The sequence below is a fragment of the Capsicum annuum genome, chromosome 4 (assembly GCF_002878395.1).
Source record: "Capsicum annuum cultivar UCD-10X-F1 chromosome 4, UCD10Xv1.1, whole genome shotgun sequence".
In the NCBI taxonomy this organism is placed as follows: Eukaryota; Viridiplantae; Streptophyta; class Magnoliopsida; order Solanales; family Solanaceae; genus Capsicum; species Capsicum annuum.
Window position 1 is genome coordinate 85,966,348 of NC_061114.1, and position 21,652 is coordinate 85,987,999.

Sequence of the window (21,652 nt, forward strand, 5' to 3'; positions counted from 1 at the left end):
TGTTGAGCTGCATGAGTCCCATTTATCCTGGTTCAATGAAAATGTATCATTATCTTAAGGAGATTTATTGGTGGAATAATATAAAGAGGGATGTTTCTAGCTTTGTGGCTAAGTGCCTGGTGTATCAGCAAGTAACAGTTGAGCACTTGAGGCTCGGAGGATTGTATCAAGAAATTGAGTTGCCTGTGTTGATCTGGGAAGTTATCAATATGGATTTCATTATCGATCTTCCTCAATCAGAGAAGCAGTTTGATTCGATCTGGGTCATCATGGATAGGATGACTAAGGATGTCTAAGTCTTCTCAGTTTTGCCAGTAAGGAAAAATATCTCGTCAGAGAATTATGCCTAGTGTTTTATTGAAGAAATTGTAAAGTTGCATAGGAAGCTTGTTGCTAGCATGTCTGATCGTGGTGCTTAGTTCTCACCATACTTCTGGTGGTCATTTCAAAAAGGTTTGGGGACTAAGGTGAGTCTTAGTACATGACACGACCCAATCAGGCGCCTTGTCGTAATGGGCATCCGAGGTACAACCAGGATTGTGGACCGCCTCCTGTTAACAAACCCAACCACCAGTAGCATACCTTGAGTTGGCTGAATACCAAACAAATAGCAAGATAGCCTAACTAGAAAAGGACTGACTTTGCGATAGGTCTATTCCTAGACCAACCTTATTAAATCATCTCGTCACAGCAAACCGCACCAACTAAACCTCAACACAAACCCAATACCAAACCAAGGGCCATAAGCCAAGCCAAAACTAAATTAGTTCAAAAGCAAAATATGATTAATCCCAAAATAAAATACGATGGAGCAGTGAGAATCTATATATAACGATGTCAGCCCCAACTCCAATTCCAATTCCAATATTAAGGCTGAGCTCTGGAGCAAGGTAAAACTTTAATTATTGTTTGATCATCAAAACCCCCATTTTATCTTTTCATATCATTTATTTGAATTGAACTTATAGCTATAGTTTCAAATTAGTTTAAACGCCATTCACATTGTTCCTCGTGGATTCGACCACAACTCTAAAGTTGGGTAAATATATTAACGACGATCGTCTTACACTAAATTGATGTGTAAGTTTGAGCGTTACCAAAAATAGCGCTATTGTCGGGGAACAATTTGGCGTATTGAGTTGGTTTTGAATTGTAGCCTACTTGCTTCAATTCAAACTTGTAAATACTTCTTTTTAGTTTTCTTTTATTCCTTGTGTTAGGCAGATTTTTATTTTAGTTTGCTTATTACTATGGCATCGTGGAATAAACATGAGCTTGGTAGTTGGAAATTTTATCTTGATGATTCATATCCGTATTGTGATATACCCCACTTTTGGCATGATTGTAGATATGCTCCCCTGAGAGAGATGTATGCACCATCTCTATCCTACCAGGAGTATTATTGTTCTTTATGTGGTGGTCAAGATGGACATTGAAGTGATTGCCTAAGTGCCCCCTCCCCCTATTGTGCTAACCCAAATTCTAGTTCTTCTTATGAGTTTGATAGGTCTTATGGTCAAGAAAAAGAAGAACGAAGCAGCGGAGAGATTGGCAATGAAGCTATGTTTCAACGAATGTTGGATCTCTAAAAAGAAATGTTTGATATCGCATGTGATATGCGCCAAGAAATGTAGCCAATCATTCATGAGAAGATGGATAGAAAGGTCAATAATTCAAAGCATTCTTATATATTATATTTAGATGATGTCTTATCTGTGGAATCATTTAAAATAATAGAAAAGTATGAAGATGAGGAGCAAGAACCCCATATTTATGTTGAGCTTGATCTTGCGCAACCTTCAGTGATTTCCCAACAAATCGAACCAATCATGAGAGATAATGCCAACATTGAGGAAATGGTGCTAGAGGCAAAAGAAGAAACAAAGAAAATCTCTAATAAAGACTCTAGCCCAATTTAAAGTGAGTGTGTAGGAGATAGTGTAAATTTTGAAGTAGGATTGATTGGGCCTCATTCAAAGCACTTTTCTACATTATGTTTAGATGATATCTTGTTTGTGGAATCATTCAAAATAGTAGAAGAGTGTGAAGGTGAGAGATAAGAATCCTAGATTCTTGATTTTACATTAGACAAGCAACATAAAAACACACCTCACTTTAAGGCCGAGTGGTTTACCATGCCCAATCCATTACTCGAGTTCTTATTTTTTGTACCACCTCCTATGATTAAGGAAAGAATATAGACTCTAAGTTGGGGGTGAAATTCATATCCTCAAGGTGGAGGAAAAAACTGAGTTGGGTCATTCCACGACACTAAATTAGGTGTTGCTTGGGAGGTAACCCAACATATTTTATTGTTTCTATTCGTATTACGTAATTGACATTAGATATTCGTACTCATGGTTCCACAGGTATGTTCATAACTCTCTTATTTTGGTTTGATGCATTGGGGATATTGGATGATTTTAAGTTTAGAGTGGGGCTTCTTATGGGTGTTGATGTCCTCTTGGGGTTTTTTATGCCGTTCCTCTTTTCCACGGAGTGTGGTTCCTGGTAGACCGGCATGTTTAGGTGTATTGTGATTATTTGTAAAATGTCGTAGTTGACTTGGAGAAATACAAGTACCTTAGGTAGTTAACATATTTTTGTTGATTTTTGAACACCTCTCCAATGGTCTGTTTTATAACTGTGTGATACGTATTTATGTGTGACCACTATGCATCTTGTTATGGCATTAGTACTACTGACATGATCAACATTGCTAAATAATTGCATGAACCGAATGGGTAGTAGCTTGTGATGTACCTTTGTGCCATGTGTGTGTGAGATACTACTTAGTTTTCGTTGTGTGTTAAATCCTGAACTTGCCCGGTTGGTCTTGCCTTGGTTGTAGGATAGCGGTTACGAAAGGATAGTAGACCGTTGTTGATATTAGTCCACTTTTATCCTAAATGACGTCCTATACACAATCTACCCTGCAATCTCAACACACCATCTTCCCCTTGGGAGAAAACCTCTACTTTTTGGTCCTTGACTGACTCCTTCAATCTGACCAAACTAGCATCTAAGTATTGTTTTTCCTTCACTTTCGAAACCAAGAAGGATTCGAAACTACTCTGAACCCCTATATTCCCTTCAGCAGTCAAACAACCTAACCCCTCATCTAGCCAAACAATGTACATCACGAGCCATCTCTTTCTTACCTTTTACCATATGCGAAACACTACCCATGGACACTGTACTTAGGGCATCCGCCACAACATTGGCCTTGCTTGGATGGTATAGTACACTCATATCATAGTCCTTTAATAATTCTACCCATCGTCTCTACCTAAGATTTAATTCTCTCTGGGTAAACACATACTGCAGACTCTTATGATCAGTGAAAACATCAACATGGACACCATACAAATAGTGTCTCACGATTTTCAAAGCAAACACAACAGCATCCAACTCAAGGTCATGGGTGGGGTAATTTTTCTCATGGGGTTTCAACTGTCTAGAAGCATAAGCTATCACCTTACCTTTCTGCATCAATACGCAACCCAACCCAACTCTTAAAGAATCACAGTACACCACAAAACCATCAACACCATCAGGCAAAGTCAAAATAGGGGCTGAAGTGAGTCGAGTCTTCAACTCCTGAAAAATCTTCTCACATGATTCAAACCACGAGAAATTCACTTTATTTTGGTTCAACCGAGTCATAGAAGATGCTATAGAGGTGAAACCCTCAACAAAACAGAGGTAATAGCCAGCTAAATCCAAGAAACTTCGGATATCAGTCAAAGAAATAGGTCTAGGCTAATTTCTAACAGCTTCAGTCTTTTGGGGATCAACTCTAATACCCTCGAAAGAAATGATATGACCCAGAAAAGCAACTGACCTTAGCCAAAACTCACACTTACTGAACTTGGAAAATAACTTGTGATCTCTAAGGGTTTGCAAGACAGTTCGGAGATGATCAGAATGTTCATCCTCACTACGGGAGTACACCAGTATATCATCGATGAACACTATGACAAACATATCCAGATATGGTCAAACATAACCTGAAAGACATAACAAGAAACTCAAAATGGCCATAACAAGTTTGGAAAGCATTTTTTGGGATGTCACACTCCCTAACTTTGAGTTGATGATAGCCAGAACGAAGGTCTATCTTTGAGAAATTACTTGCACCTTGCAATTGGTCAAACAAATCATTTATTCTTGGAAGGGGGTACTTATTTTTTATGGTGACTTTATTCAGTTGGCGGTAATCAATGCACATACGCAAAGAGCCATCTTTCTTTCTTACAAACAACACAAGAGCAACCCAAGGAGAAACACTGGGTCTTATGAAACCCTTATCTAGTAGATCTTTGAGTTGCTCTTTCAACTCCTTAAGTTCTGTAGGGGCTATACAGTAAGAAGAAATAGAAATGGGCTATCGGGAAGAAGATCAATCCCTAACTCTATCTCTCTATCAGGAGGTATCCTTGGGAGATCATCCAAAATGACATCAAAAAACTCATTGACGACGTTAACAGACTAGAGAGTTGGAGTCTCAGACTTAGTGTCTTTGACTCTAACAAAATGGTAAATACACCCCTTGGAAATAAGATTTCTAGCTTTGAGGTAAGAGATAAAATGACTCTTGGCTGAGATAGAATTCCCTGACCACTCAAACACGGATGCACCCAGAAACTGAAAATTGACCCCTTGGGTCCAACAATCAATAGAGGCATAAGAAGAATATAGGCAGTCCATACCCAGAATCACATCAAAATCTACCATGTCTAACTCAATCAGATCAGCCAACAAGACTCTATGAAGAACGGTAACAAGACACTTTTTATACACTTTCTGGGAAACAATCGAATCACCCACTTGGGTAGAAACTAGGATAGGCTCAGGAATAATCTCAGGACTCATTTTAAAATTGACAGCAATCAAAGGTATAACATATGAGAAACTGGATCCAGGATCCAACAAAGTATACACATCAAACTAAAATATACGAAGCACACCAGTAACAACATCGGGACCGTCCTCCTATTCTTGGCGAGATGGTAAAGCATAGAATCTATTCTGGCGCTGCCAGCCAGCATTGCTAGAAGAGGCGCCCTGAGCTGGGGCTAGGCGAGTCCCTGGAACTGGAGCACTAACAGTCTGAGTCTGGGTCTAAGGGCAATAGTCACGATGCCCTTGTCCATCCTGTCGACAATCTCTAACTCTATGACCCATGTCACCACACTAGAAACAACCCCTCTTCTCACCCCAACACTCACCTAAATTAGCCATACCACACTTAGGACATAGGGGATGATTTGGCTTACTGCCAGCACTATACTGGGACCTGGATGCATCTGACCTGTTACCTTTCTCCTGCCTACCTCTAGGCATGGGAGCACTGGCAGATGATGGTGCTGGTATAGACGAACGATCCTCATACTAAGGGTGGCTCCCTCTTTGCGATCCAGTCTGACCTTGTCCGTGCTACTCGGACCTAGCTCTTTTATTCCCTCTTATTCTATCTCTCTCCTTAATCTTGTCTACCTCAATCTGTTGGGCATTAGTCATCAACCTAGAAAAATTTATCTCACTATTCAGCATAGAAGACCTACACTCCTTAACCACATAACTAGACACTCCAGTTACAAACTTACTCGTACTATCCCAATTATCAGCCACTAAGTCAGGAGCATACTTGGCCAACTGATTGAACTTTAGATAGTAATTCTTAACAGTCATAAAGCCCTATCATAGGTTCATAAACTCTTCCACCTTTGCCTTCCTTATCTCCAAAGGGAAAAACTTATCCACGAATGCATCCTGGAACTCTTGCCAAGTTGTTAGGATAGCTCCCTCACCTCTACCTTTCCTCCAAGCAACAACCCAGTCATAAGCAAGGTCTTTCAACCTATACGCAGCCAACTCTACACTACGTTCCTCAGATACATACATCACCTAAGTAATCTTCCGCACCTTTTCTAAAAACAACTATGGATCCTCATCAGACTTTGACCAATAGAATTTTGGCAGATTTATCCGCATAAAGTCACGGATCCTGGCAGCAAGCTGAATCACCTCTCTGCTGCTGTGAAGTTGGGGCTGGGATGGCCTGAACATTTGTAGTAACAGCTTCAGCCAGCGCCTAAAAGGCTGCCTTAAATTCAGCATGAGACATATTTTCATTCAATGGGTCAGCATGTTGAGGTTGCTGACCATCATTATTTCTTCTCGCTCGACGTGGAGGCATATATCTGAAAGATGAGAGCATGAATCAATAGCAGAGACACACTTTAAGCACGACAGACTTCTGAAAAAAAGAATCACACTTGTTTCAAAAATATCTTATAGCCTCTTGCTTATAGATGTGGTGCGCTACACACCGATGATCAAGACTCTACTTAACACGGCTTGTCAGACTCCCTAGGACACCTTAAAATCTTAGGCTCTGATACCAAGTTTGTAATGCCCTGGAAAATGGGTCCTAGAGCGTCACACGGTGCTTGGGCTAAGAGTAGCCCCAAGATAACCCTTTGAGCCATTTTTATTTAGTTCAACACAAATCAATCGGGTTTCCATAAATAACCCTAAAATATCAACAGAGTAATATCATCCAAGAATAAAAGAATTTCAGAAAGATAACAAAATATGACTTATTAGTCAACTTCTAACATCTATACTAGTCTAACAAGCTTCTAAGAAAATTAATAAAACCAGCGAGCCATTGAGACATGCCCCAACTAACTCATACTCAGTTATCAAATGTAAATAATTCTGTGAAACCAACATCTGACATCACGTCCTCAGAACATAAGGACTCACTACAACAAAGGATGTAGAACAGCATGCCCGAAGAATCACTATCGAACATGGAATTGAGCACCTGAACCTACATTCCGAGAAAATATAGCCCACATCTAAAGATGTGGGTCAATACCACCGAAAAAAACTGAGTATATAGGGGTGTATGCAGTTGTATAAATATCATCATCATAAATATTTATAAGAAATATGCAGGATGTATGAAAGACTCACATACCTCGAAGAAAATCATCATAATCATAAGAGGATGAAATAAGTACAATAACACATGTGAGTCATCATATAATTTGTCAATCACTTTCAGTTCATTAAGAATATCAATTCTCATAATGTAAATATCATTTAAATCTTTCGAAAGAATAACTTTCACAATTCCACTTTTAAATCACTTCACCATTCACCATAGACACAAGGAAACACACACACATTGGGAGATCTTATAACTGACATAAGCCATGTAAGCTACACGGAGTCCAACATACAACCCATGTTGGGGAGAGCCGTCCTATCCTTGCCATCGGAGTAGGACTATCGATATCAAGTTCATAAAAACTAGTGATCATTATATAAATCATCCTCAGGCTCACTCCTATGGGGGCACGTAGTTATAGGAAAGTAAGGTTGCTTTATACCTCCCACTCGGTGCTAAAGATTTCTCCTGGATTTAGCTCAGATCATTTCAAAGACAATACACAATAAAATAATTTCAGTAATATATAAATATACATCAGGAGCCATCATGCTTCCCATCTATCAAAATCAACCACGTTGTGGATTTCTTTCACACTCGAGTTCAAAATAACTCAATTAAGACCAAAAGCTCAAATCATTCAAAATATCTCAAATATTCAACATCAACGTGCTTATAACACACACTTTCTCAAAAAAATATAATTTTCAATAGGGATTTACGACCCAAATATCAAAATCATGATAAATATGATTCAAGATTCCAGCTTTATATCTCCACCTATATAAATTCATCTTTCAAAATCGTAACATCAAGATTTCATAATAATCATCATAAGATATGGGTTCATGCTTCAAATTAGAAAAAATCAAATAAAAATCATGCCTTTGTAAAGAAAATTACTTTTGGGCACAAGCATGAAAGAGAGTTCTTGTTGAAAAACCCCACATACCTTGAATGATGAACTTTAGATCAATAATCATTTTTGAGATATTAATCATGCCTTTGAATGATGGTTCTTGGAGTTCTTGGACTAGGAACTTGGAATCTTGAATAAATTTGCAAATTAATGGTGAACTTTGGAGGTTCTTGAAGTTGGATGTAGGAGGTTAGGGTTTTCTTTTTGAGGGAATTTGATGAAATATAACATTTAATGCTTCTAATAGTCTTTAATATAGTGTTTGGATGGATTTTAGGTGAGGGGGAACGACCAAAACGCCCATAAAAAATCAAATAATTCTCAAATCTGTCCTTTGATGAACTATTTTGATAGTATGAAGTAGATCAACCTTAACATTTTACTCCGATAAAAAAATTTGGATGAAACCAATTTAATTAGAAAGAGGAATCGTAGAGCTTTCCACTGATATATAGTAGATTACCCAGATCATTATGTACAAGGAGTTATGATCATTTGAAGTTGACCCAAAAAGTTACTTTTGATAGGCTGAAGTAGTCGACCATACATTTTTGCTCCGATAGACAAATTGGATAAAACCAATTCCATTGGAAAGAGGACTAGCAGGGCTTTCCTTTGATATATAGTAGATCACCCAGATCATTATGTACAAGGAGTTACGATCATTTAAATTTCAAGCAAAAATACGCCAGGAAAGATTATTCAATACTCTACGTAATGGTGGATCATAATATAGACATTCCGCACAAAAAATTTATATTTCATTCTAGAACATAGAACCCAACACGTTTACGCACAAAATTTCAACGAAAAATTTCCTAGGGTATGACACTGGGGACCACCTCCTATTACTCAACCCAACCACCATTACCATACCCTGAATTAGCTAAATACCAAAAAAAGCAAGATATCCTAACTGGATAAGGACTAACTTTGGGATAGGTCTATTCCTTGAACAACCTTATTAAGTCAACCCATTACACCAAACAACACCAACCAAACCACCAAGCCAAACCCAATGCAGAACCAAAGGCTATAATCCATGCAAAAACCAAATTAGTTCCAAAATAAAATATGATTAATCCCAAATTGAAATATGATGGAATTGTAAAAAATTATGTTCAATGATATCAGCCCTAATTCTATTGGCAATATTAAGGGCAATAACAATACTGATTCTGCCCATTCCAATCCATAGTTGTACCATAAAGACTCTAACCAAAAGAGTAAGAATATCTGGTTGGGACATACCCCCATCCATAGCCAAAATTAATATTCATAAATAAATTAGGATGTCAAGAAATATCCATAATATGAAGTAGAGCCTTTTGGTGAGAATGAAGCTCACCATTTTGATCCAACAATTATCCCCAAGTCAATCACTATATAGGAGAAGTAGAATGGTTGGTTCCTATATCATAGAGGTATACAACTAAACTAAGATGAGTTAGCGAGTGATCGCTAACATGAACATAGAATAAGGATAAAATAACGCTATTTATAAAACCAAGTAAAACTATCCATCCTTACACAACCATACATAAATATACAACCATGTCATGAAATGGGACCGAGTTTAGCATGCCATTAAAACCTTTACCTAAGCTGTGTATCTTTTTTGTCCTAAACCACCTACGGGCTATATGGGTTTATCTCCCTCTACTGAAAGGGACCAAGTACGTGAAGCCACATCACCAGGGAATAAAAACCTGGGATTACAAGCGCATCCCCAAAATATATTATATGATATTATTCACAAGGTTACTAATACCAAACCTCACATCAACAAATATGAGTTTCTAGTTTTGGTCCCTTTGGGACCTCCATCTTTTACGACTTTACTACACATCCCGCCATTATTGCCTAATTAAAACCATTATCAAGAAACCAACCAATCTACTTACCATATATTAATAAAGACCATTAATACTAACATCATCATACTAATTATACTAGTAAGTTTTGTCCATAGCCAACCATATATAGGTTTAAGGGATTTCATGGACCCTTCATGATTTCCGATTAACAAAAAACATGTTAACTAAGGCCTTTCCAATCCATTTAAAAACATTTGAACCATTCATACCATTTAGAGTTCTATTCCAAGTTTGAAACATGCGTAAGTTCCATTGAAAAACCAATATTATACTGAAAACATTGGTAAAGGGATTTTATCAAACACATTAGGGGCATAGTATTTCAAAAACCAAAGTCCATAACCAAAGAACCATTCCCAGGACCAATAATCCAAAACTACCATTAATGCATATAAAAAAATTAAAACATGGGAAAATCATAACCAAGCATTTATAACCAACACCCTCAAATCATTATTAAAACTCAAAATCATACAATAATGAAATCATAAAAGCATTGTATAAAATTATGCCTTTAGTTGGAACTAACAATGAGGAAAGAGAACAAGCCTCAATTGATAAATTAGATGGAGATAAACCACTAAAAAGATCCCCAAATTAGCCCTCTAGTTAAAACCCTAGATTTTTTGGCGAAAAGCTTTTTAGAGAATTATAGAGTATTTAGGAAGAGTTTCTAAGTGTTAAAGAATAGAATAATAGGGTAAATAAGCTATCAAATGAGTTAGAAGTTGTGGGACATTATTAGGGTAAGTAGGGAAATAACCAGAATACCCCTACTTAAGTTGCACAAAATCTTGCCACGGAGGTACGATTGACCCTCACAAGTTATTCCCTTCCATTTGAGTGGCACCTACCATTCTTATTCTAAGTCTCAACCCTTATACCCAACACTATCCAATGTATTTCCTATCCTACCCAAGTTTTACTAATAGCACACGATTTGTACCCACCGCCTATGTCCCTGGCATGATAGAATCATAGAAGGTTTAAACATAGACCACTATACGAGCCTTGGGTATGACTTATACCCTAGATTATGCATCCTGGTTATCTATTTACACTTAAACCAAACATAATTTACCAATTCTAAGTTTAAGTGAAGGAACCTAGTGATCTTTATCCAACCATACGACTCATACCACCAAGTTGAACCTATTCCAATGACTAAAATCCATCTTACAAACTAATAATAGTCAGCATACAACTGGACCATACCATTCGTACACCAATATATGGTTCGTACCCATGAGTCTTATTAGGTACAGAGACTAAAATTCTAGGAAATTTTCTATGGTCTAAAAAATAGGGTATTTTAGTACGACTTTAAACCCAATATCGGATAGGAAAGAGGAAAGGACTATTCAGACATTAGAGATATGCTTCAAGATTGTGTGATTTATTATGATGGTTGTTGTGTTGAACATTAGCCTCTTATACAGTTCATGTATAATAATAGCGACCATTCTAGCATTAGGATAGCTTGGTTTATGGCCTTGTATTGTAGAAGGTGTAAGTTTTCTATTAGGTGTTTTAAGGTTTATGAGGCAAAGATTTTGGCCCACATTTGGTTCACTAACACATAAGGAAGGTGAAAGTGATTTGGGATAATCTCAAAGCCTCCTAAAGTCTCCAAAATTCCTATGTAGATGTGAGGCATAGGAATTTAGAGTTTGAGGTCGGGAATAGGGTATTCTTAATGGTATCTCCCATGAAGGGGGTAATGTAGTTTGGGAAGAAAGTGAAGCTCAATCCATGGTATGTCAGCCTGTACTTGGTCTCAATAAGGTTTAGTAATATTACATAAGAATTGGAGTTGCCATCCAATATAAGCTCAATTCACTCGGTATTCTATGTGTCTATGTTGAGGAAGTATGTAGGGGATCCGTCGCTGGTATTGCCTATCAAGGATATTGGTATTTTAGATTCCTTCTCTTTCGAGGAAGTCTATATTAAAATCTTTGATTAGCAAGATAATCGATTGTAGATGAAGGATGTAGGTTCGTTAAAGGTTCTATAGAGGAACCATAAGGTTGAAAAGGCTACTTGGGAAGTCGAAGAGGACATGAACTTCAATTATCCATTCTTATTTTCCACTCTAGAAAATTATGCGTAAGGTATGTGTCATTTTTAACATTTTTATTTTCTTACATTGTTAAATCAAAGATTAATTTCCTTGGCATTTTTTTTTATTATTTAAAGGTATTGGTAGAGATATTTGGGGTTTAATCGTGATAGCCAATGTCTTGTCCCATAATTCAAGAATGAATGGTCAAAATGGTGGAGCACTGAAACACTCAAGATTTTGGCTCTTGGAAATTTCTAGAGCTTTAAGTTCACTGACTTGATAACGACTTGACCATAAAAGTGGTATGGTGTCTTGATGGGTTAGGTGACCCTAGTTGTAGGGTGTTCAGTGGATGGTGGTTGGGGTTTTTGTCTTTGTTATGACTTGGTGATACAAATCATTAAGGATGGTGATGAGTCGTAAGGACAAACCTTATCCAAATTAGTTACTTATTGGCTTGACTTTATTGTTAGTATGAGTGAATCAGTAAGAGTCATGAGGATAGGTTACGATTCGTGTGGTGAATTCATAGGTTGTCCGGTGTCTGACCCATTTAGGTATTATATTGGTTATAACTAGACCTTATGAGTTATTAGGTCTGGTTATGAGTAGGATCATGAGTCATAAGGTGGATAGTGTATGGGTGTCCCACTTATTATCTAGGTTACCAGTTAAGGATACGAGTCATATGATGTTGTGATGATTCAATGGGTTGACTCGTAACCACGGATGAATTTTTACAGCTTTTAAGTCGAGGGTATTTTGGACATCCCCACTTTAAGTCCCTTTGATACCACAACGTAAAAACTTTCTTTGGACTTCATTAACATATCATTCCCAATAAAATTTTCTCAAACTCTCTCTAAAACTCTTTTTTCTAGCTAAGGCTAAGGTTTAAAAGAAAGTAGTCATCTAGGGTTCTAAGAGTCCAGTCTCTTCCTTATTTCTTTGTATTTAAGACATGTTACTCCTCCCTCATTATTATTTTTGCTTATTTCACATGTTTTAATGTATGGATTTCATGGTATTGTTATGGTTTTAAAATAAAGGTTGGCGGTCTTTTAATGCTTAATGTTTAATGATGTTTTCTAATGGTTTAATTATCATTTTCCATATTTAAAATATGGTTTTGAACATGTGGGTGCATGAGTATGGTTGTATAACTTGATAATGGTAACTTTCTCTACACTTAATACTTTTGAAATGGTTACATTGTTGCATATGATTTTGAAAACCTTGTGGAGTACACAACAATCTCCCAAGTGATTATATAATGAAAAACCTTGTAGGGTATACGATAATACCCTAATTGATTTTAATAATGGAGTTTGTGGGGTACATAGAGATTTTGGGTATATTTATGTTTATTTATCTTATGTGTAGCTATATCTCCCTATTCGTGTTATATGTAGGGTTAAAGTGTGTGTGGGTTATTATTGATTAGCTTCTATTTATTAGTTCATCTTTATGGGTTTTATCATTTCTAGGTTAATTTAGTTAGGATTTGATGGGCAACATCCCCAAATACCCATATGGGTATAATGAGTGAAAGCTCCATGCACTAGAAATCCTGATGCCATCTTTGAAAGAGGGGTTTTAGGTGAAGTTTAAGAATCCATATCATCCTTGAACGAGGGATATGGAGACCAAATCAATGATAGACAATTGTGCGAGTAGGTTGCTAAATTTTCACTATCTTAATCATAAGAGTGAATGTGAGCTCGACTACACCATAGGTATCATCTAAGAAATAGGGATGCCTAGATTGAGGTTGTGGTTACCAACTGTTGAACACACCTATTAGGTATTTGAAAGAATGAATAGATGAAAGTTTTATGTTTTGTTGAAAGATTAGCATCAAAATCTATAACCAAACCAACCCATATTAGGCTTTCTAATTTGATTTTAATTTCTAACACCCATATATCACTTCCTTAGTAATGCATAATCCAAAGATGTGTGCATAATTGTTAAAACTCTTATTATTCATAGCCCTAAATTTGTACTAGAAAAAAAAATATTAGTGTATATATCTATCTCCCCCATTTTCACCTTCTGATAACATTGGTTTGGAATTAGATCGTATTTATTATTTCAAAGTAACTTGATTTCCTCTCACATTGTTCCTCGTGGATTTGACCCCTACTCTAAAGCTGGGAAAATATATTAACAACGACTGTCTTACAGTTAAATTGACTTGTAAATTGAGTATTATAAAAAATGGCGTTGTTTTCGGGGAATAACTTGGCGTTTTAAGTTAGTTTGAAATTTTAGCTAGTTTCTTGAATTCAAACTTTTATATATGTATTTGTGATTTTCTTTGTAGGTAGATTTTATTTTATTTTTAAATTTTCTATATTGCATATTCCAAAAAATGTGATTTTGATAGTTAGAAGTCCTATCTTAACATCCCGTGTTCATATTGTGATGGACCACACTTCAGGAGATTTTCCAACTATGCTCCCCTAAGAGAGACGGGTTCATCATCTTGATCCTATAGGGAGTATGGTCAGTCTTTATATGGATGTCAACAGATCCTCCGGATGATTTCCCAAAAGCCCCCTACCCTCATTATACTAACCGACTCTCTAGCTCTTCTTATTCTATCGATAGGTCTTATGATAAGAACAAGGAGGAGCAACATATTAAATCCAATAGCTTTGAATAGAAACTACTAGCTAATTTGGATCGGGTAGATGCAATATCAGAGAATATAAAAGATATGTGCAAATCTCATGTGGAATTAGGATGGGAAAGTGTCAAGACAAAGAAAATAGGCAAAGAAAAAATCCATAAAATTACTGAAACCTTGCTTATTTCCCAAGAGGAATTTAATCAAGAAGAGAAACCAAACTATGATGACGATCTTGGTAGAGAGGACTCCTCGGTGACTTCCTAATCATTTGAGTCATATGAGGAATTATAGGCTCGAATAAAAGAAATGAGACTGGACTCAATAGTAGATTCAAAACCAAACTCTTTTGACAACTCTAGCACATTTTGGGGTGAAGATGCTTTGGAGGAAGCTAACCCAAAATTAGGGGTTGGATCCCGTTCAAGCCACTTTTCAACATTATCTTTAGAGGATGTGATGAGGATCCATCGATCGGAACAAATGGTAGATTATGAGGAGAAGGAGTCCGACTCTTATATTTTAGAGTTTTAAATTCCAAAAGAGCACATGGAATACCATCCATCAAAGGCCAAGATGCTCAACTTCCGAAGTACAAGGAATGGTCCATTGTTGTTCTTAATTTTACCCAAGGAACAAATTTGGAAGTTTGATGTGAAGTTGGATAAAAGTTTACAATCTTCAAAATGGCGAGATCGAATCTTGCCATTTCATCACCTATTCTAAGACTCGTCTTGGAAGATCTAAATTTTTTTGTCCCTCTGCCACTCATTGCATATTATGCAAAAGTTAGGATGGAGATTCAAATCTTCTAAGTTGATGCACAAAAGGAAATGGAAGGGGAATGTTGCTAAGACATTAAACTAAGTACTCGATAGGAGGCAACCCCTCAAGCCACTACTAGTGGCATATATCCTTTTTAATTATGCATGGTAGATTAGATTTTTGTTTTGTTTATGCATGCATAATCCATGAAACATGGTGCTCAAAGGAATCCTAATTGAATTTAAAAAAAGTGTAAATTTGGCATTTTGGATTGAACGAGGAGTGTAAAAGACCAACTTCCTAGTCTCAATTACTGCTATTGTGGTTCATGTCATTGTGATTGCCGAAGCTGCACGATTGCGACCGAGTCACAAGGGTTGCAATCGCGGTCGAATTAGATTAAAAATACCATTCAAATGAATTTTTCCTTGTGCCTCATTTTCAAATTCTCTAAAATTTCTGCCTTTGCATTGCATATTTAGGTGTCAATTCATCCCATGCATCATATAATTCAGTAAGTTGTGTAAATTTCCTCAATTTTAACATAATTGAATAATTAGAACTTGTAGTATAGAGAATGGTTTAAAATATTGCTTTAATTGCTAAATACATGCTTATTTTGACTATTGTTGTGGTTAGCTGTTGTAGTTGGTGTATACACTCATGGGGAAGTCTTGAGTATCCAAAAATTAAGGTAAAGGGTTTAAATGAATGTGTAGATATTGTGTTCAATTCAATGCCCCTAAAAATTACATGTTAAATTCTTTGAGTTTGGGGATATAAACTTGATAACTAGGAATCACTTAGTCTTAATGCTTACATGCCTAGAAGAACACGAATGTAGAGATAAAATTATATGCTTTAACTTAAGTGTAGAAATTTCAAAATATGGTCTAAGGTACGTTGGTCGTGGTGTCGATGACCGCAATTGCATCATAGCGGTATCGGTAACTCCGGGATCACCTTACCTGAGGGTAGTGTCTGCAAGAATTAAAAAATTTTGCACATCTATTTCTGCTCCCAAAAACTACGATTACACTGTTGCATGCATTTATTTGTTGATCTAGCATGTTTTTAGTACAATAGTACTAATAATGGACTAAGTGCATTGTTCATAGGATCTAGGCCTCAGAGATAAAAGGATTTGACAACACTAGATTCATGACCCCGGAATGTCAGAACCTCTACAATGCGGATTTGTATATGACTAAATTACTCCCTGAAAAAGGTATCAACTTGGATAAAGAGGAGGAACAGTTCATAAGATTTTATGCTAGACTCACTCAAACTAGGTGGCTATGCTTTGACCAAAACCCTGTATTGCTAATGAACATTAGGTACATGAATTCTATGCTAACTTAAGAATAGTTTCTTTAACAAAATCCAGTGATGATTATTTGGGGAAAACAAGTGAACATTTTTTCAGAGCAGATCAACGAGGTGTAAGGACTCCCAAATGCTGACACGGAGAAGTTCCATGCAAAATCATGCGATCCAGGTATCTAGATGGAAAATATTTTATGTCCTGGAAAAGATATTCCCTGGGCCACTACCAAGAGAGATATTCTGATGAATGAAGCCAGACTACGATTAAATATTATCTATAGCCGAGTATCACCATGCACTCATATTAGTATTTTTACATATTTGCGATCTTAGATGGTGACCTATCTTCTCTCTAATATCACACTAAATATGGGTGAGAATGTGCATTTAGAATAGAGGTACATATCTTTTCCTTCTTTCCCTTATCACAAAGCCATAAAGGAGGGAAAAAAGTGGAGGAGTATGCTACAGATACCTAGGTGCTCCCAGGCATCTGTATCTACCCACTAAAGTTTAAAGGTGAGGGGATCCCAGGGTAGAGCAACAAGAGTAAGGCAAACTCTGGCTAATTGACCAAGAGGACACAGACTCTTGTAGGCCTTCATTAGTTAAGCCCTATGATAATATATCAAGTCAGATACAGGTTGTTAGGGAGCTATTGTCCAGACTTCCTCAGGGATTGAGAGAGTCTTGCACCGCTCATCACTTGTATGTAGCTCAGTTAAATTATGAGAGATATAGAAAGGAGCAGGAAAAGCAGAGAGCCACTGTTGCCCATTTAGAGAGAGCTTATTCAGCTTTAGTTGCATCCTATAGAGACCTCAGGGAATCACATGAGAAAATGGTGAAGAGAGAGAAAAAGCAACATAAATTCTTCAAGAAGTTGTGGAAGAGGGTGAAGGGTATTTTCAAGGTGCTCAAGCCCAACCATCGACTACCTTCACCTAGGATGGATAGTGAAGATGAGTCCCCTGCTTATTGGTCTTCTGGTAATGTTGAGGGTGATGGTGCAGAGTCAGTGGGAGAGGATAGCTCTTGATACATATTCAGGAAGACCCCTACTACTCTTGCTTTATTACGCATGCACTTGAAAGACTGCATTATTTTAGTTGGGGGTGACCCCTGAATTTGTATTAATTTGATAATGTGTGGATGGATATTTTTATTTATGTTGTTGATTGTTTTGGGATGATGGCCTGGATATTGTTTTTATTTTGTTTTTGAAATGCTAGATTTTTGGCCCCCGATGGGTGCCCACAATTGATTATCATGTTTTTTTTATATTTCTAGTGTTTTTTGTAATTTAAATTTTATTTTGACTTTGGTGATGCATGACTAGCTTTGCTCTATGATGGATTGAGTGACGACATACTTAAGGGTAAGGCGTCATGTTTTGGTTTTGAGGCATAGATGCATGGGAATTCTGAGTACTCATAGCATAATTGTCAAAAATACAAGAGAAGTCTGAGTACCTATAGCATGGTAAGTTGTAAGTTTGGGATCATATTATACACCATTGGTGAAGTTTAAGTAGCCATATAGGTAATTTGCCTGCTTTGGCCTTAATGTGAGACTATGGCTTTGGTTATTACCATATTGTAGCAAATTATGTGTGGTGCTAATGTAAAATGATGACCCCCTCTGTCCAAACTTTTTCTAAAAATAATATCAAGGGCATGGACGTGAGCAAGTTGGTAACAAAACTTTTACTCTTTTTATGGCTCCATAAGTTGTTGACTTGTAAATAATGATAGATACCCCAATGTTCTTTCACATGAAGGATAATTGAGCCTCCTTGGTGCGTTTTTCCATGCCATGTGTGGTGAGCTTTTTGCAATCATCTCATGTATACTTTTGTTATTTATAACTTGCCCCATTAGTCTTTCAAAGATAATTTTGAGTGTATTAGGTTGGAAAAATGATCTTAGGCTATTTTTTTGATATTGGAACCCACTTTTATCCTAAAAAGCCTACCCAAGCATGAATACCCACTTTGAGCCTTTGGACCTTTCTTTGGAAAGCACATTACATGTCGTGAACCATTCTGTTCAACCCTATTTGGCACCATATCCTACAATAAATTAAAAATACAACTTGAGGCTAAAAGATTAAGTTGGGGTGGTAAAGATTGATGGAAGTAAGTTTGGAGCTACGAAGTTTTAAGTAAAATACCTTATGGGCCTAAGCTTTGAAAATGAATAAATATAATAAAGAAAGAGTTTAACAAAGAAAAGACATGCAAGAGAGTTGCAAGAAATGGAAATTAAAGAAATGGTGTAAGCAAATGAAAAAAATAGTAGGCATGATAGAAAAGAGAAAAAAAAAAAAGTGGCCCATTGTCAAAAAGGAGGACTGAAAAGTGTGATATAGATGTTTAAGAAAGGGTGTAACTATGTTATCCTAAAAGATATCCTACCCTAAACTGAACCTAGGTTACAAACTTAAAAAGTCCTTTGGGATCTCTGGCCATTTACTTTCTTTATAGGAGCGATTGAAAATAGGGGTAAGCTTATGGTATTACACTTGATGTATAGAGATTTCTTCTGTGAGAGAGAGTTTTTTCACTTAAAACTCCTTGTTGCACTTTTGGTAGCTTGGTGTGTGGAATTTTCCTTCTTGTGAGGATTGGCATACGAAACAAGTAGGGGTGAGTGATTTAGTAACCTTTTATATTATGAGGCAATGGATTATAGATAAGTTGTGGTCAAGAGAAAGCCACCTATAGAGTATTAGTTGTTGTTGCTTAGTTGCTCGATAAAGTCCTATATATCCCTGAATGTCGCATATTATGATAAAGGGTGTAGGGAAATTAGCTTAGCCCACGTGCAATGAGCTACTTGTGGTAGTGACTATGGTAAAGTCATAGTGAGCTTTAACGTATAAAGTTTGGGCATAGAGAATTGATGTCTCATGGTAAAAGGTAGTGTTGCTTAAGGCCAAGCAAATGCTTTAAGTTACGGGTATTGATGAGTGGTGATTTTACCACTCAAAGTTGTTGTGAATGTATGAATGAGACATATTGGTGATAAAATGCTCTAATATCCACTTTTTGTAGGCATAGAGTTATGAAGAACAAAAGATGTGGATGGGAGCTAAAAATGATCAAAATGGAGCAAGAAAAGTACAGCTAAAAATTGGGAGCAGCAAGGCCTCATGTACTGCAGTCACGAAATACTCACCGTAATTGCGATAGTTAAGCAAAAGTTATCCAAGTATGATTGCAGAAGTTACCCACAGTCACTTAACCGTGGTTGCAATGATGTTCACGCGATTGCGGCTTAGCAAAAGAGATCAGATCAAGGGAATAGCTAGAAATGCATGTGGCTTACCCCAATTTTGACAAAATTACTCAAACCCTATCATGGATCATATTCCATCTTCCCAAATTTTAAGGTTTACCTTTTGTAGTTGATAAGCCTCCATTTTTGGAGAAAAAAATATTGTATAAATTTTGGGTGAAAAATACATTAGAGACGTTCTAAGCGGAGGATCTAAGCTAATTTGGTAGGGATTTGATGGGTGAAAGACCTAAATACCCACATGGGTATGATGAGTGAAATCTCCATGATCTAGAAATCCCGATGCCAACTTTGAAATAAGGATTTTGGTGAAGTTTAGGAATCTATATCATCCTTGAAAAAGGGATGTCGATACAAAAATAATAATAGACAATTATGTGTGTACTATGCTAAATTTTCTCTATCTTAGACATAAGGGTGAATGTGAGGTTGACTACACCATAGGTATCATCCTTTAATAGGAATGCCTTGATTGAGTTTGGGGTTACCAATTGTTGAACACACCTATTAGGTATTTGAAGGAATTACTAGTTGAAAGTTTGGTGTTTTTTTGAAAGACTAGCATCAAAATCTATAACCAAACCTACCCATATTTGGCTTACTAACTTGATGTTGATTGCTAGCACCCACGTATCACTTCCTTGGTAATGCATAATCCCAAGATTCGTGCATAATTGTTAAAACTCTAATTATTCATAGCCCTAAGTATGTACTTAAAAAAACAAAAAGAAATAGTAGTTTGATATCTATCTCCCTCATTTTTACCTTCTTGTAACATTGGTTTGGATTTAGCTCATATCTATTATTTTGAAGTAACTTGATTGCCACTCACATTGTTCCTCGTGGATTCGACCCCAACTCTAAATTTGAAAAATATATTGACGAAGATTGTCTTGTACTTAAATTAACGTTGAAGATGAGCCTTATCAAGGGTGGTCTCTGGTCCTGGTTGTACTTGAGATACCCGACATGACTAGGCCCTTAGTCGAGTCGTGTCAGGTATGATAGAAGGTAAGATGTATTAGGATGTGAACCATATGTGTGAACGTGTATCTTAGACATTACATGTCCTAGCTAAGACCTTGATTGATGTACGGATTATAGGTGATTGTTTAATGTAGTTGAAACCCAACTTGATTTAAGTATGTATGTTAATTGTTTCTTCGTATACTTGTTATAGTGCATGCTCATGGGAAGTAAATTGTGAATTATATCTTAAGAGTTAATCTCATATAATGAGGTTATGTTAAAAGCTTGTTAATTACTTTAGTGTTGTTGTTTCTTCTCACTATAGTTGTGATCGTTGTGATATCTTTCTATTATTGTAAAGTTGATCAATATTTTAACATATTGATAAGATTTATTCTTATTATTCTGATGTACTATTATTTGGACATCTTTACAAAAATTATATTTATTATTGTGGGAGAATAATACGAGCCAAACGACCATCTTTCCTTTTAATGACATCATTGGAGGCCAACACATAAAGACTCAAGCCTAGATCACCTCGAGGACACAAGAACATGCATGGTGGACCTATTTTGAGCGCATCAAAATGCAATTCCATATGTGGAAGGTATATCGGTATTTGAACATCTTCATAGTATTTATTTTTTATTATAGGATATACCAGTGTTTGGAAATATTCACGAGATTATATTTGTTATTGTGGGATATACTAATGTTTTGAAATCTTTGTGGGATTGGTTGATATTAAGTTGGTAGCCACTAGATTTCTGAGATTTTGATACATGGAACAAAGCTCATCCCCTGATGGTCATGGGTAGTGGGTGACCATAAGA